The 16,191-nt window shown below is 39.8% G+C and overlaps 1 pseudogene; it reads left to right on the plus strand.

The window, feature by feature from the left end:
• Positions 1 to 15,756, plus strand: part of LOC149145851 (uncharacterized) — a 52,227-nt pseudogene extending 36,471 nt beyond the window's left edge.
• Positions 15,757 to 16,191: the final 435 nt, after the last annotated feature.

The raw sequence follows: 16,191 nt of genomic DNA on the forward strand, positions 1-16,191 counted from the left end.
ACCACTGCTTTGACTGCCCTTGACCATGGCTGTTTGTGAGTGATTCGGCTGAACCAAGGGGACACGCTCCATGTACACATCATTTGCAGCTTGCCCATGTGGCCGGATTCTCCAGTGGACACCTGTAACATAGTCTTCAACAAAATGGCTACGGAAACTTGAGCTGGCTGCGGAAAGTGACAAGTTTCTGCAACTGATTGAACAAAAATATAAATCAAATAGCAGTCACAAGACATAGTTAGGAAACCATTTTATAAGCTCTTTTTAAACTAATATGCAATGATTTGACAGCTTGGTGGGTCAAGTAAATGGAAAATAAGGTTGAAAAGGTGTATAGGGAAGATGCAAGTTTGGGACTCAACAATAATATTTCAAGTCCAGATTTCGGATCCGGTTCTATGTTATATGACGATTTTCAATGTAAATTGGATTTACGCTTGCGAAACTTAATCAATCCATGAATTAAAAACCAGGGGCCGATTCTTTCACACTTGTTCCTTTTGATGTTATAAATGTTATAATGAAGGCAATATTTGTGTTTTTAAGCATTTCTATCATATTTTCATAAGCATAGCTAATGTTGGTTATCTCTGCAGGCGAGGACCGAGAAAAGGCAAGCGAGGTCGAAGAACGGATGCATAAGCATCAAGTATGGCTCTGGGTAAAAGATGCATGAATGGATCTGAAGAGTTTATATATGCAGGTGTGCTCTATCTAAAGATCCGGCTTTAGGCATTGGCAGTCATGTTTCCACATGTTACCTGTGTGTTCCGAAGGTTATGCAGTCTTGGGCCTTATCATGAAGAAATGACACGCATACCTCCTCCTTTCAATCGGCATCTATTCATTTCCCCAGGAAATGAAATGCTCTAGCAGATGTGGCCTTTACGGGTCAACCGTTTCACCGATCGGGTCTATGCCTATATATTTTAATTTGTATATTGAAAAGAGGAGGGAGGTGAAAAGTCAGGGGAAGACTGAGGGTCAGTTGCTTCTGCATAAGTATTAACTCCGAAGATGAGGGGAGGAACTTTTTTGGGAAAAACAACATTTGATTTATTATGAATAAAGAACATTGTTTGGTTGGGAAAGAGCCTTTTTCAGATTCATTTGCCTCTCCTTTCATGTGTTTAGAATCAGGATGTCATTGCTGGCATAAATATAAATGTGATTTGTTTTGTGCATATTGATAACGGACAGTTCGTGACTAGTCTTGGTTATTCAAATATGATTTGTTACCATGGTTAATTCATGAATGATAGCTAATTCGAGACCTTGTTAAGCATCAGTTGCAAGTTTTATTTGTATGGAAAGGAATGTGTATTCCTGTATAAGTAATTAGATTGCAACTAATATTTCATACAGACTTGTTCATCTGTGAACCAGTAAATGATTCATTAGGACTTGGAATTTATATATGATGTTTAACTTCCTTTTGTTATGCTCCTGCCGGATAGCTTAGAATAGATAGGACTAGCATAAGTAGTTAGAATTAGTGTAGATAGGATTTGATACATATAGGTTAGCTGTTTCGTTTGCTGATCTAATTGAAGTCTTCCTTCGAGAAGCAATCTTTCAACATATATAACAGCTTATGTGATCCTCTCAACCCCGTCGGAACTAGCCATTCCAAAAGAAAGAAGATCTGATTGGGGTCTACAATCGGGTTAGTTCCCCTTGTTGACATAGCGAACATTTGCAGCGTCAACAAATTGGCGCTAGAAGGAGGGCCTGAACCACTGTCCACAACTTTTTATGATTTCATCTATAAATTTCGCGCATGGACTCGAAAAGATTAATGCATGGATCATAAAGGTCGAAAAGATCCTTCCTCCCATTTGGAAAAGCTTCATTTCAAAGAAAGAGAGATCCCTCTAGGTGACGTGATTGGGTCACCCGAAGAAGAGACACTGTGGGAGTATCCTGTCACTCAAGAACAACCAGTCAGAGTACTTACTCGGGCTTACGCTTGTTCCCTCTCTCAACTCTCCATCTTTCACTCTTTACCTCCTACAACTAAAAGAAAGCCAAGGATCTGTTCCATAAACGAAGAGACATCTGCAGCCCCGTCTCTTGAAGATATTGTGCTAGAGTCCTTGCAAAGTATCAAAACTCCTTGGGAAGAAATTCCTAAGGGTCCACTCTCTGAAGGTAATCCCTGGCCCGATTTGGGTAATCCTAATAATGAGCGCCTTGAAGAAACCTTCAACCAAAACCTCCATATCCATAATATGGCTAACTTTCCTCTTCCAGGTGGGAATCAACTTCAACCTGGTGGGAACCAACTCCCACCTCCTCCAGGAGCACTCCCTTCCTGGCTCGCTCAAGATGTCGTAGCGGTACCTGGGCAGCAACATCCCTTAACCAAGAATGCAGAAAGAGTACTACGTAAATTCAACCCTGAGCGGGGAGACATTGCTGATAACCATATTAACTCTTTCTTCCTGGTTGTGCGCATGTTAGGAGTAGCCGATGAAGATGTAGTATGTCGCTTATTCCCTTTTACTCTGATTGGTGTGGCCTTCACATGGTACTTTAGCTTGAGAATAGGATCGATCACCTAATGGGTTGCCTTTGAAGAGGCCTTTTTAGACAAGTTTGGTGATGACAAAACACCTATGGCCTTAGTTTTAGAACTATCTCGTTTGAAAATGGAAGCCAAAGAAAAGGTCAAGGATTTTAACATCCGGTTCAACAGAATCCCAGCTAATGCTAGACCTACTGAGGAGGTGCTCATGGAATTCTACATCACTGCTCTCCCTGTCCCTACTACGATGTGGGTCAAAAGGAGTAACGCACAAACCTTACAGGGTGCTATCGATGAAGCAGTAAAAGTCGAGAATGAAATGATCAGTCTCACAACATGTCATCATACAACCGAAGAAAAGAAAGCCTCTCAATCATCCAAGAATAATAATGGAAGTGATAACAAAGGGGCTGAAATCAAAGAAAAAGATACCACAGATGTGGAGGGTTTGCATCAGATCATTAAGAAATTGACAAACATAGTCATCGATATGAAAAGGAATTCTAGAGAGAGTACAAGTGGGAATGGAGGAGATTATAACAACAAAAAATCCTTCAAACCTTTCTATCGTAAGAAGACAAAAGGTGGTCATGGTCAACTTGCACTGCCTGCTCCACCCAATGAAGGGAATTTAAATATGGAAGAGCTAGCTCTTATCGGATCACTCCTTAACAACGAAGAACCTATAGTGGTGCTGGAGCCAGAATAAGAAAATGAGGAAGAATACCAAGTAGAAGAGCCCTTGGATGAAGAATCTCAAATCAATGTACTGTGGGATTTCTATACAAATGAGAACGATGATGACGAAGGAAATGGTACCGCAGAAATCCACACTAATGAAATCCACACACGAAGTAAGGGGCCACTTGTGGGCGTGATGAAGCCTGTAGACCAGACAAATAATTTCACCCTTTGAAGGCATCCGCTCCTAAAGTTCCTATTGAGAAGGGTAGACCTAGTGGTGATTCCAAGAGTAGTCCAATTGTGATCTGTCCACAGAAAGATAATACATCTCCGACTGCAACAAAGGCGACTCAAATGTTGGCATTATGATTCTGGTATGGCTCTACGTTACAGATGTTGTACTTGATGGCAACACTCGTGGCATTGCTCTGATCAGGCTCTCAAAATGTTGAAAATTAAGAAGTATGCAGGAGCACAGTTCAGAAGATGCGTACACGCAGGCCGGTGTTACATAAAGTGCGTACATACCCATAGTTATCCCGTTCAGGAGGTGCGTACCCCCAGTGCACTCACTTCAAGGAAGAGAAAAGCACACGTGGGGTTTCTTATGTTTAACCCTTGGTATTTAGTCGACGGTATTGTGTTATTATGGTTTTGGCCCGTGGTATTGATCCATGATTTGAGAAAGAGCCTGCCTATATAAAGCAAAGGAGACCATTTGGCTTGTGTATGCTTTTGGGTTGAACATCTTATGAGAGCTAGATCTGAAATATTATGATCTCTTGGGAGTAATGTATAGATCTAAATAACGCGAATCTATTGATAGATTGAGATCTCTTCGGCGCATGATCAGATCTGTAGATATGACTGTCTGGGTTATTCTTGAAGTCTTGAAATTATCTATACCTGAAGGTACGCAGGTACAGTGAAAGAAAAGAGCGGAGATACACAGGCACAGAAGCGTCGCAGGTGCGCAAATACGCAGGACCAGAAGCGCTGCAGCTGCGGAGGTGCGCAGGCAGTTCATTGGACACAGAGCGCAGGTACGCAGGAAGTCTTTGAGGCACAGTGCGTGGGTACGCAGGTGCTCAGTTGGGAACAGTGCGTACTGTACGCAGGCATTACATGGGTGAAGCTGCGTACTTCTCTTGAAATATATTTAGCTGTCCATGTTTATCATTGTTGTGTTCTGGGTTTTGAAGTGATGTCTGGTTTCTGATATTATGACAGTATTATGAGAAGTGATAGAGTTTGTTTCAGTTTTTGATAGATGAATGGATCGGGTTCCAATGACTTATCTCATGTGATCTGATGGACTAGATCTGGTTGATGACTCACTTGTATATGTATGGATCTAGTGCTTGGGTGATTCAGAAGCTTGTTTATGTTGTTGTTGGGTCCAGTATGAAAATTGGATGAAATGTGGCCTTTCAGATTATGTGTTGTGCTTCAGTGTATCTAGTCTGAAAATTGATGAAACGTGGTACCTGGAGGAGAGAAGATTGTAGGTCAGCACCTACGTACTAGTATCTAAGCTAGTACAAGAGCTAAAGGAAATCTTTGGAGCATTGTAGCAGGTAGCAGCCTGCGTACTAGTAAATGGATCGGCTAGTACAAGAGCAAAGGGGGTTGTAGCTCCCGTGCTAGTATAATACTGCACCAGTACAAAATATTGTAAAAGGATTTTCTTATTAAAGAAGATTGAGATGACTTGCAGCGGGTGGTTTTCTCCCGCATTGGGTTTCCACCTTATATCATGGTGTTCATGTGTGTGCCTTATGTGTGATGATCTATTCTATGTTACTGCATTTGTTAACTGATAATATGGTTGATAATGTTCTAATGCACTCATTGAAGATCAATTAACATAATCATAAGAAGTTGTGGAAGTAGCATATATGAATCAGAGTTTGGAAATGAAAAGTTTTATAAATGTGATAATACTGATTCACCCCCCCCTCTCAGTATTATTTCCAACAATTGGTATCAGAGCAGGTCCTTTGATAAAAGCTTGATCGCTTGAAGGAGATCTGTGGAACAATGGGAAAGAAGCTTAAGAAGAAAGCACCTAAGAAAAGGAAGGCATCTCAGAAGAATTATGACAGTGGGAGAATCGATTGGGGATTAGGCATAAGAAGCTCTTCAGATTCAGAATCATTATCAGGTATGAATGTGTTATCCTCTGATGTTCCAGCTATATTTCCTTGTGAAAGAGATGGAAGTGATAGCGAAACTACTGAATTTGCTCTTATGGGTGAACAAGAAAAATATCAAATAGAGGCAGAATTTAAAGATCTGAAAAACAAAATTAGAACTCAAGAAGAACTTTTAGACATAAAGGATGGTGCCCTCAAAGAAGTTGCTAAGACTCAACGAAAGTTATTTAAGGACAAGGAAAACCAATGTCAAAAGTTGCAGGATGAAGTAACATCTCTAAGAAATGAAGTCAATAAAAAGGACACAACCATCAAGAAACTCAGAGATAGATCCAGCTACTATGAAAGTCTTGAAGCTACAATCCTCTCACTAAAAGGAGATCTTGAAGAATCAAAGAAGCAGATTGAAGATCTACATCAAGCAATTGAAAAACAAGACAACGAAGTCATCAGCCTGGAATGTGCCTTCCGAGTTCATCAAATACAGCAGGATCTGAATGAAAAACAAGAAAAGGAGATTCTCAAACTAAGGGAACAAATGGAAGAAGGAAGAAAAGCTGAAGAAGATTTGAAAAAGCAATCTCTTGAAAAGGAAAAACAGCTTCAGGTTGAGGTAAATATCTTGAAAGGTAAAATAGAAGAAAAGGATAAGCTTTTACGATTTCAAGATAGCTCTAAAGTCTTGGATGATATTCTTAGTAGTCAAAGGTCTCCTGCTATAAAGACTGGTCTTGGTTTCCATGAATCTGTTGAAGGTGAATCTAGTTCACAAGGTGAGGCAAGGAACTCTAAAGAGAAATCTAAAGTGATCAACGAAGAAATGAAAGATCCATCTCATCATCAACCAAGGAAAGAGATTCCTCAAAGAAAATCCTTTACTCCTCCTATGAATAATGTTGAATGTTATGTATGTCATAATCTAGGACATGTTGCAGCTAGATGTAGAAGAAGAAGAGTTCAAGACCATTATGCAGAAAGGTCATCTCAATCAAGGTACTTTTATGGATATTGCTTTGCTTGCAATATGTTTGGTCACAAAGCTGCTGATTGTTACAGGAGGAATATGAAACATGTAAGATGTTATTCATGTAACAAGCTTAGACATATAGCTAAGGAATGCAGGAACAAAGTGTGGGCACCATATCAAAAGGAGAAAATGTCATCATCACGCTTGAAGATATGGAGGAAAAAGGAAGTACAGTCAGAAAAAGGTGGTACAGCACAATGTACAGACATACCAGAATCAGAGGGAGCTGAAAGTACAAAACTTCAGTGTCCTGAATCTCATATGCAAACTCCATAAAGGGAAGTCGCATATATACGCGAGTTGGATACTGCACAATCGCGTATATGATTGAAGAAAGGCAGTAAGAAAAGTGAAATTGATCTATGAAGTATGATCTCTCGAGCACAAGATCAGATCTGGAAATCTGAATTGGGTCCTAATCTAAGGTACGTAGATCATTCACTGTGAAAGTGCAGGTGTACGCAGCAGAGCATAAGACCGGGTGCGGATGTATGCAAGTTAAGGCACAGTCCCTGTGCGGAGGTACGTGGCTTATCAGAAGAGCACATGCGGAAGGACGCGACGTGATAGAAGAAGAGGTGCGTGGAGCACGCGGCGCAACTGATGGAACAGATGCGTGGGTACGTGGTGTAGTTGAAGACTGTCTGCGTATGTATGCAGTACACCAGAAGGATCTCTGCGGGTGTACGCAGGGGAGCAGAAGGTGAAGTGCATGGCTACGCAGGGCAGATAAAGAAAAATTGCGTACCTGTCTTAAGGCATTTATTGGCTGACTCTTCTTATTGATATGCATGATCAGATCTGACAGATGGCACCTGTTTAGGGGGAGCATATGTTCTTAATGCATTGTTGGAATTATGGTCCTTGGTGACAATGCTTATGTTTCATCTTGTTATGGTTATGAGTTGTTCACATGGTTCTTGGATCAGATTTGTGGTTGATTCTCTAATGATGCTTGCATGGAGTCTTTATTGTTCTTGACACATATAAGGATGAGGATTGTTGGCTGGATACATGGATGATTATTCAAAGTTGCATTGTTGGAGACATGATCTTACCTATATGATGATAGGTTGTTTCGAACAGATGCTTCCATTTGATGATTCTTGGTTCATGTAGATCTGGATGGTTATGAATGAGTTGATGCAGACATACCTTGTTGTTGACAGATACTATGAAGCAAATCATACAGTATTGTTGCTGATATTTATCTTAGGTGATTGGTCTTTATGTAATAGTGTGTCTCTTTTGTAGTTATCTCTTCAGGTCATGTAAAGGCCTATGTTTCCCCACTATGCCTGGGATGAATGATGTTATCATATGTAAACTTTTGATGTATCACCATTGTGATGAATGTATGTATTGAGTCTTTTGGTGATAGGAAGGTCATTTATGATATATAGAGTCATGTTCTTCTTGTAGAACATCTTTTTGCAGTCAGGGGGAGCTTGAGCATGAACAACACTATATAGCAGAGCAGACATCTCAGCTTGTTCTCAGAAAGAGCATTATCAGATTGGAGCACCATGGCATATACAAAATGGGTCTTCAAAAATAAATTGAATGAAAATGGAGAAGTAATTAGAAACAAGGCCAGACTTGTTTGTAAAGGGTATGCGCAGCAAGAAGGAATAGACTTTGAAGAAACCTTTGCTCCTGTTGCAAGACTTGAGGCCATCCGAATGTTCCTTGCTCTCTCAAGCTTTCAAAACTTCAAAGTATTTCAAATGGACGTGAAATCAGCCTTTCTGAATGGAGACTTGGAAGAAGAAATATACATTGAGCAGCCAGATGGGTTCATTCTTGGAAATGATCCAAATCTTGTATGCAGATTGAAAAAGGCTCTCTATGGTCTCAAACAAGCTCCAAGGGCTTGGTACTATCGTTTGGACAAATATCTTCATCAACAAGGTTTTTCAAAAGGATCAGCAGATAGAAATCTTTATATAAAAGTTGAAAATGACAAATTGCTAATACTTGTTGTGTATGTATATGACATTATCTTTGGCAGCAATGAAGAAGCTATGAGTCAAAGCTTTGCCTTGGTCATGCAGAAAGAATTTGAAATGTCCTTGCTGGGAGAACTAACATATTTCCTTGGTTTGCAAATCCAACAAAAAGAAGGAGGAATCTTTTTATCTCAAACCAAGTATCTCAAACAGATTTTGAAGAAATATGTCATGGAAGATGCAAAACCGGTATGTACACCTATGGTCACAGGATGTAGCCTCAGTGCAAATGATGAATCTGCAGCAGTACATCAACCAACCTACAGATCTATGATTGGAAGTCTACTTTATTTGACAGGTACCCGACCGGACATCATGCATGCAGTAGGAATAGTTGGAAGATTTCAGGCAAATCCAAAGGAGACTCATCTTCAGGCAGTGAAGAGAATTTTCAAATACCTTCAAGGGACACAAAATTATGGCTTATGGTATCCTAGAGATACAGATCTCACACTTCATGCTTATACAGATGCAGATTGGGCCGGAAGCGTGGATGACAGGAAGAGCACAAGTGGTGGTGCATTCTTTATGGGTTCCAGATTAGTATCTTGGTTCAGCAAGAAACAGAGTTCGATTGCCTTGTCTACAGCTGAAGCAGAATATGTTGCTGCTGCATCTTGCTGAACTCAACTCCTTTGGATGACGCAAACCTTGCAGGATTTTCAAATCACTTGTACACCACCTATCTCCATCTTGTGTGATAACACAAGTGCAATCAGCATCTCAAAGAACCCAGTCATGCGTTCAAAAACCAAGCATATACCAATCAAGTATCATTTTCTCCGAGAACAAGTGCTTGAACAGAAGGTCAAGTTGGAGTATGTTCCTTCAAAGGAACAAGTTGCTGATATACTCACCAAACCATTGCCCATAGAGACTTTTGAATACCTCAGGCAAAAGCTGGGGGTTGTTGATGCATCATCTTATTGAAACTCTTCTGATTGATGGTTGTACGCAAGGTTCATCTGGGGTACATGCGTACATGTGCTGGGTTGCGGTTTGATTGAAGATAAAATGGCACAGGTTCAGGGGGAGCATATAATGCATTGTTGGCATTATGGAGGATGTACAGGAGGAGATCATGGATGCTGGTCTAAATATAGCTGCAATATGTCTCTATCTCTTTCATGGTTCATTTTCAGGGGGAGCATGTTCTTAGGGGGAGCATAACCCTTTGCCCTTGATGTCAAAGGGGGAGAATGAAGCTAAAGTTTTTGAGGTTGCCATCAAGTCCAAAGGGGGAGATTGTTGGCATTATGATTCTGGTATGGCTCTACGTTACAGATGTTGTACTTGATGGCAACACCCGTGGCATTGCTCTGATCAGGCTCTCAAAATGTTGAAAATTAAGAAGTACGCAGGAGCACAGTTCAGAAGATGCGTACACGCAGGCCGGTGTTACATAAAGTGCATACATACCCGCAGTTATCCCGTTCAGGAGGTGCGTACCCCCAGTGCACTCACTTCAAGGAAGAGAAAAGCACACGTGGGGTTTCTTATGTTGAACCCTTGGTATTTAGCCGACGGTATTGTGTTATTATGGTTTTGGCCCGTGGTATTGATCCATGATTTGAGAAAGAGCCTGCTTATATAAAGCAAAGGAGACCATTTGGCTTGTGTATGCTTTTGGGTTGAACATCTTATGAGAGCTAGATCTGAAATATTATGATCTCTTGGGAGTAATGTCTAGATCTAAATAAGGCAAATCTACTGATAGATTGAGATCTCTTCGGCGCATGATCAGATCTGTAGATCTGACTGTCTGGGTTATTCTTGAAGTCTTGAAATTATCTATACCCGAAGGTATGCAGGTACAGTGAAAGAAAAGAGCGGAGATACGCAGGCACAGAAGCGTCGCAAGTGCGCAGATACGCGGGACCAGAAGCGCTGCAGCTGCGGAGGTGCACATGCAGTTCATTGGACATAGAGCGCAGGTACGCAGGAAGTCTTTGAGGCACAGTGCGTGGGTACGCAGGTGCTCAGTTGGGAACAGTGCGTACTGTACGCAGGCATTACATGGGTGAAGCTGCGTACTTCTCTTGAAATATATTTAGCTGTCCATGTTTATCATTGTTGTGTTCTGGGTTTTGAAGTGATGTCTGGTTTCTGATATTATGACAGTATTCTGAGAAGTGATAGAGTTTGTTTCAGTTTTTGATAGATGAATGGATCAGGTTCATAATGACTTATCTTCATGTGATCTGATGGACTAGATCTGGTTGATGACTCACTTGTATATGTATGGATCTAGTGCTTGGGTGATTCAGAAGCTTGTTTATGTTGTTGTTGGGTCCAGTATGAAAATTGGATGAAATGTGGCCTTTCAGATTATGTGTTGTGCTTCAGTGTATCCAGTCTGAAAATTGATGAAACGTGGTACCTGGAGGAGAGAAGATTGTAGGTCAGCACCTACGTACTAGTATCTAAGCTAGTACAAGAGCTAAAGGAAATCTTTGGAGCATTGTAGCAGGTAGCAGCCTGCGTACTAGTAAATGGATCGGCTAGTACAAGAGCAAAGGGGGTTGTAGCTCCCGTGCTGGTATAAGACTGCACCAGTACAAAATATTGTAAAAGGATTTTCTTATTAAAGAATATTGAGATGACTTGCAGCAGGTGGGTTTCTCCCGCATTGGGTTTCCACTGTATATCATGGTGTTCATGTGTGTGCCTCATGTGTGATGATCTATTCTATGTTACTGCATTTGTTAACTGATAATATGGTTGATAATGTTCTAATGCACTCATTGAAGATCAATTAACATAATCATAAGAAGTTTTGGAAGTAGCATATATGAATCAGAGTTTGGAAATGAAAATTTTTATAAATGTGATAATGCTGATTCACCCCCCCCCCTCTCAGTATTATTTCCAACATCAAAATGGTAAAATACCACCTAAGAATGGAAAAACAAGTATGTTTACTCAGCCCCACCCTGTTTATAACATTGATTACAATTGTAGTGCCCACTCTAGTTTCCTGACTCTATTATGGCATTATCTTACATACTTTAGTCTATGAGGAACTCAAGCTGAGGATCCATAAACGTGACTCTATTATCAGTGAATGTGATGGTTATGTATCTTCTTTATTAATATTATGATTACAATATAATTAATGGTTATGTGTACTCTCTATTGATATCATGATGGTGATAGTAGTAAAGGATAGACATGTTTCTATTGATGTTATAATGATGATAGCTTTGATCTATATGTATGGTTCCATTAAGGTTATGATGATGCTAGCCATGATGGAGGTATCCCCTATGTTAGCTACTTACATTAGTTCTGGTTCACAATGAACAATGATGTGAATGACTAGGTGATGGTAAAAATGCTATTACGACAATGACTAACACTGAAAACCTGGTTACTGATTATTATTGAGTATGGCAGGAAACCACCAGAGGCACTCGCACATGACGAGTTGACGATACCTGGTTTGATGAAAATTTATATTATTTTATCTTTGAAATACTAATTGATTTTGAAACCTGCTATATATGTTTATCTATATTCTGATGATATGTTAATGGTTGTAGGCACAGATGAGTTGCTTGGCCGAATGACTCACATATGGGTGATGGGGTTGTACAAGTGGATGGAACTACATGGGAGGGGTGGGACAATGTCCCTGATCTCACCCACTAGCACTCCCGCCGTGACTTGGGCTGGAAGGGTTGAAACACCTTCACCTTGAAGATCACGATGCCATGAGGGCAGGCCCCCAAGTTGGGTTGCTCATGAGGATTTTACCGTGGGGCATGCATCAAGGCGGATTCCTTGATCCCCGACACCATTAGTCTCACTATAGCAGGCAACATAAGAGATGATAGCGGTCTATGATGTTGCACCTATACTTCCCCTCGTAGTCACTGAATGCTTGAAGGGCAAGTGGCATGGCACCCTTGGAACTTCAAGGGAATTTCTTGAAGGGCACGACCAACTTGGCACCCTTGGCATCACAAATAAAATGTTAGGCGTGGCACCCTTGGAACTTCAAGGGACTTTCTTGAAGGGCACGACCAATTTTGCACCCTTGACATCACAAATAAATTGTTAGGCGTGGCACCCTTGGAGCATCAAGGGAAGTTCTTGAAGGGCACGACCCAAACTTGGCACCTTGGAATCATTAAAAATAAATAAATTAATAAATATAATCAAGAAATGAAAACTAGGTAAATTTACATCAAGGGTAAATGATGTTAGAAACCGAGGTAATTAAATCAAAAATAAAACTTGGGTTAAGAGGATCATAGGAAGAAATAAAATAGATTACCTTAAAAATTCTACCCTTACCATGTTGGAAAATACTAGGTAGATTATGTGGTTTAATTAGGTAAAAGGAGAAAGAGGAATATAATTGTAAGGATAAAGATTAATCCTAAACTAATTAAACCTAATTAAGAAAAGAAGAAGGTGAATTAAAATAAGAATAATAAATTAAATTTAGAGAAATGTAGAGAACCTCCATGTGGCAACAACCAACATAAGAATATCCATCTAAGAGATAACTTGAGTTAAATTAGGGGGTAGATAGGGGATCAAATCTTGAATCATTAATTGACTTTAGTAATGAACCCAAATCAAGGAATAAAAAGGGGGATAAAGAGGCAACTAGGAGAAGAAATAGGAATCTTGTTGAGGTGAGGAAAATATTAGTTTTAAATTAAAATTTAAGTAAATAATTCTGGGAGACCCTTGATGAAACAGTGACACTTGGGTGGGTGAATAATCAAGCTATTGAATTATATAAAAAATAACTAATTATGCATGACATGCCAAGTGTCACCTATGAGGACTCCTATAAAAAGGGGCAAACCATGAGAGAAGGGACTTTGGGAACCCTAATGTTGGATGGATGAGATGATGTCAAAGCAGTGATTACGATCCTATAGTGAGTTTGGTGAGGTAGAGGATTTTAGAGAGGGGACTCTTGAGCCAAGGAGTGCTCTCCTCTACCAGCTATTGCAATTCTCCATTGTACAACCCCATTGCAGCTCGGGGGTCCGCGGGGAAGAAGAGTACCCAAGGAGTAGGCTGGGAGGTTAACCGGTGGGTCATCACATTCGGATCAAGTACATCACCATTCATTCATGGAGGTGACCGACAACAAGGGAATACTAGCAACAGCAAAGCAAATGGAGTCTCGTCTTCTGGTGAATAGTACATATGTGTTGCAATACTATTTTGGTCTTAGTTAAATGTATGTAAATGTTATGATATGTTTCTTGAAATGAATTCCTAATGTGTTTCTCTTCTAGTTGCATTTTGCTGTGATTTAAAAAAAAAAGATATGTATATAGTCTGGATGTGGTCCTTACACTTGGTATCAGAGCTTAGTTGAACCCTTGAGACCTATGGGCCCATGCATGCATGACTAGTTGTTAAATATCTACTACACTCTACCTTGAAATTGTGTATGGTAACCTTTCAAGGCTCTCTCTAATAAGCTGCAAATTTATTTTTGGTTTAAAAAAAAAAAAAATCCGTCTCCATGAATCAAAATCCCCATATTCTTTATCTGATCCTTGTCAGTAGAATAATACGACTCTGCCCTAGTTTTTCCTATAACGACAGGATCCACTGCCTCGAGATGGCTGGGGTTGGAAAACTATGCATTTTCCTTCATCTCTTTATCTGTCATAAATGCCCCTTAGATTAATTGACGTCTTGTGTGTTTCTATCACAAGTTCTTCCTGATGTAGAACCATCTCATATAAGAGAACATTTGTGGGACAATCTCTGTAGATATCGCTACAAAGGTCACAATAATTGGGCATTTGATAATTATTTACAAACACTGGGCATTGTACTAAATCTACACCCCCTTCAGAAAGATGAGTACATGTCATTTGGCATTCAAATGCACAACTGACGTTCGATATTGCTTGTAAACTAGCACCTGGGCACATATGTTCTGAAAATTATCCTTCACGGTCCATATATTAACACGATTCTTGCAACGCTTACTATGAAATTTGGATACGAAACCCGGTAACATATGTTCTTTGTTTAAAACCCCACTTTGATATTCGCTGAAGGTGATCTGCGTGTTTGTTTGGGAATCGACGCTCTGACACTTGTGGCATCAAACACTTGAACTCATACCTTGCCATTTGTGCCATTCCTTAGGTTGGCATACAATTGGACTTCTATGTTATGGTTTCAATGGATTTCTCTGACCTGGATAATTCGGTGCCACCTAATGAAAACTAAAACTTTTAGTTCTGTTTGAGCATTAAACACTTGGCCCTCAACGTTCTCCCATGACGGTGAAGAACCCAAGCCAAATCTTAATTATTACAATGGAAGTTGAGCTGTCTGACAACCTTCAATAAATATAAGCTTCTGCTTAAAAGATCTGCAGAATTCCAGATAAATCAAAGCACGAAATCGCTTTAAAGTGTTCCGGAAACCACGCGATGAGATCGTGCTGACAAACTATTCCGAGATTAAAAATGGTATGTGGACAGTGTACGATTAAGTGTAATCAAGATGACAATAAAATCACTGGCATATCCTTTTATATAAATTTCACAACTTTACGTTTTCAAAATGCAACGTGGACAGTTTGTATTGAACTACATGGGCGGTGTTTGCAGATTTTGATTAGCATGCAACAAACTGTGTAACAGCAGTTTTGATCTCATCTCAGATCTAGAACCGAGCTGAGAAATGTACTTCGAACCGTTATTTAAATTGATTTTAACTGGATTAATTAACCTTGATCATATTTCAGATCGCATTGATTAATCAATCTTGAACATATTTCGGATTGGTTGTATCCGTTGAACCTTGAGCAGTCTGTGCAAAAATGGGATTCAAAATTCAATGAGATATTGGGTCCTCATGTCAGGCAATTTGCATATTGTTATCTGCTCTATGACAGACACAGTTTCAAGATTTAAGTCAAGGGTTGCATTTTGGGGAAAGGTTGTTAACTTGGTGTTTAATGCCATCGTTAAAGTCGGCGATATATAGATTTGTTGGTTGCAGCAGGCCTGCAACAAAAGATCATTCTCTTGATAAGATTCATCGTATATTTCAAGAGGTGCTAGTAAAAAAATAATTTTCCAGTAGCAACATATGGATGTAGATAATGTGCTTGCTGATGGCCGGCCTTTCATTTGTGGCAACAAATTTACAGCTGACTTGACATTTGCTACACTTGCTGGTCCTATACTATGCGCAGTGGGATATGGCACCTATCTAGTACCAACAGAAGAACTTCCATCGGAGGTGGCTGAAGTTAACCTTTCTTTAAAAAAGACACTAATAGGGAAGCATATATTGAGGATGTACGAAAATGAAAAATACAGGAAAGTGACTTCAAAGGTGCTAGTGAGCTGATTCAGTGCATTTACACCTCGACTTTTATGTTCGTGTGTATTATTGGCAACCAATATGGATTTTAAGTAAACAGCATATAATTTTTCTTCTTAGGATTTGCATCTTTTAAGCAATTTGCTTTCTCTTCGTATAGCAGTACTTTGATACAAGACCAATATCTATTAAACTTCATATTTTTTTTTCTGAATGTTGCTATCTCTGTTGTTATTTGAGCAAGTTTAAGTTGCCTAAACCTATAATACGGTCTTGGCATAGTCATGGAACATTCAACCTTGATCGTTGTGCCTTTTAATTAAACACATTTTTCCCAAACTGTAAATATCGAGAACCAACTAATAAGGCAACTGTTCAGTTGTGAGTAGTGAGATTGACAGAATATAAAACTGTATACAAGGGTTCTATTCTTGTTGTGGTCTGCCTCATCTGAATGGCATT

This window comes from Pinus tabuliformis, chromosome X (genome assembly GCF_031772625.1).
Source record: "Pinus tabuliformis cultivar Carrire ecotype Pingquan chromosome X, CPIR1, whole genome shotgun sequence".
NCBI classification, from domain to species: Eukaryota; Viridiplantae; Streptophyta; class Pinopsida; order Pinales; family Pinaceae; genus Pinus; species Pinus tabuliformis.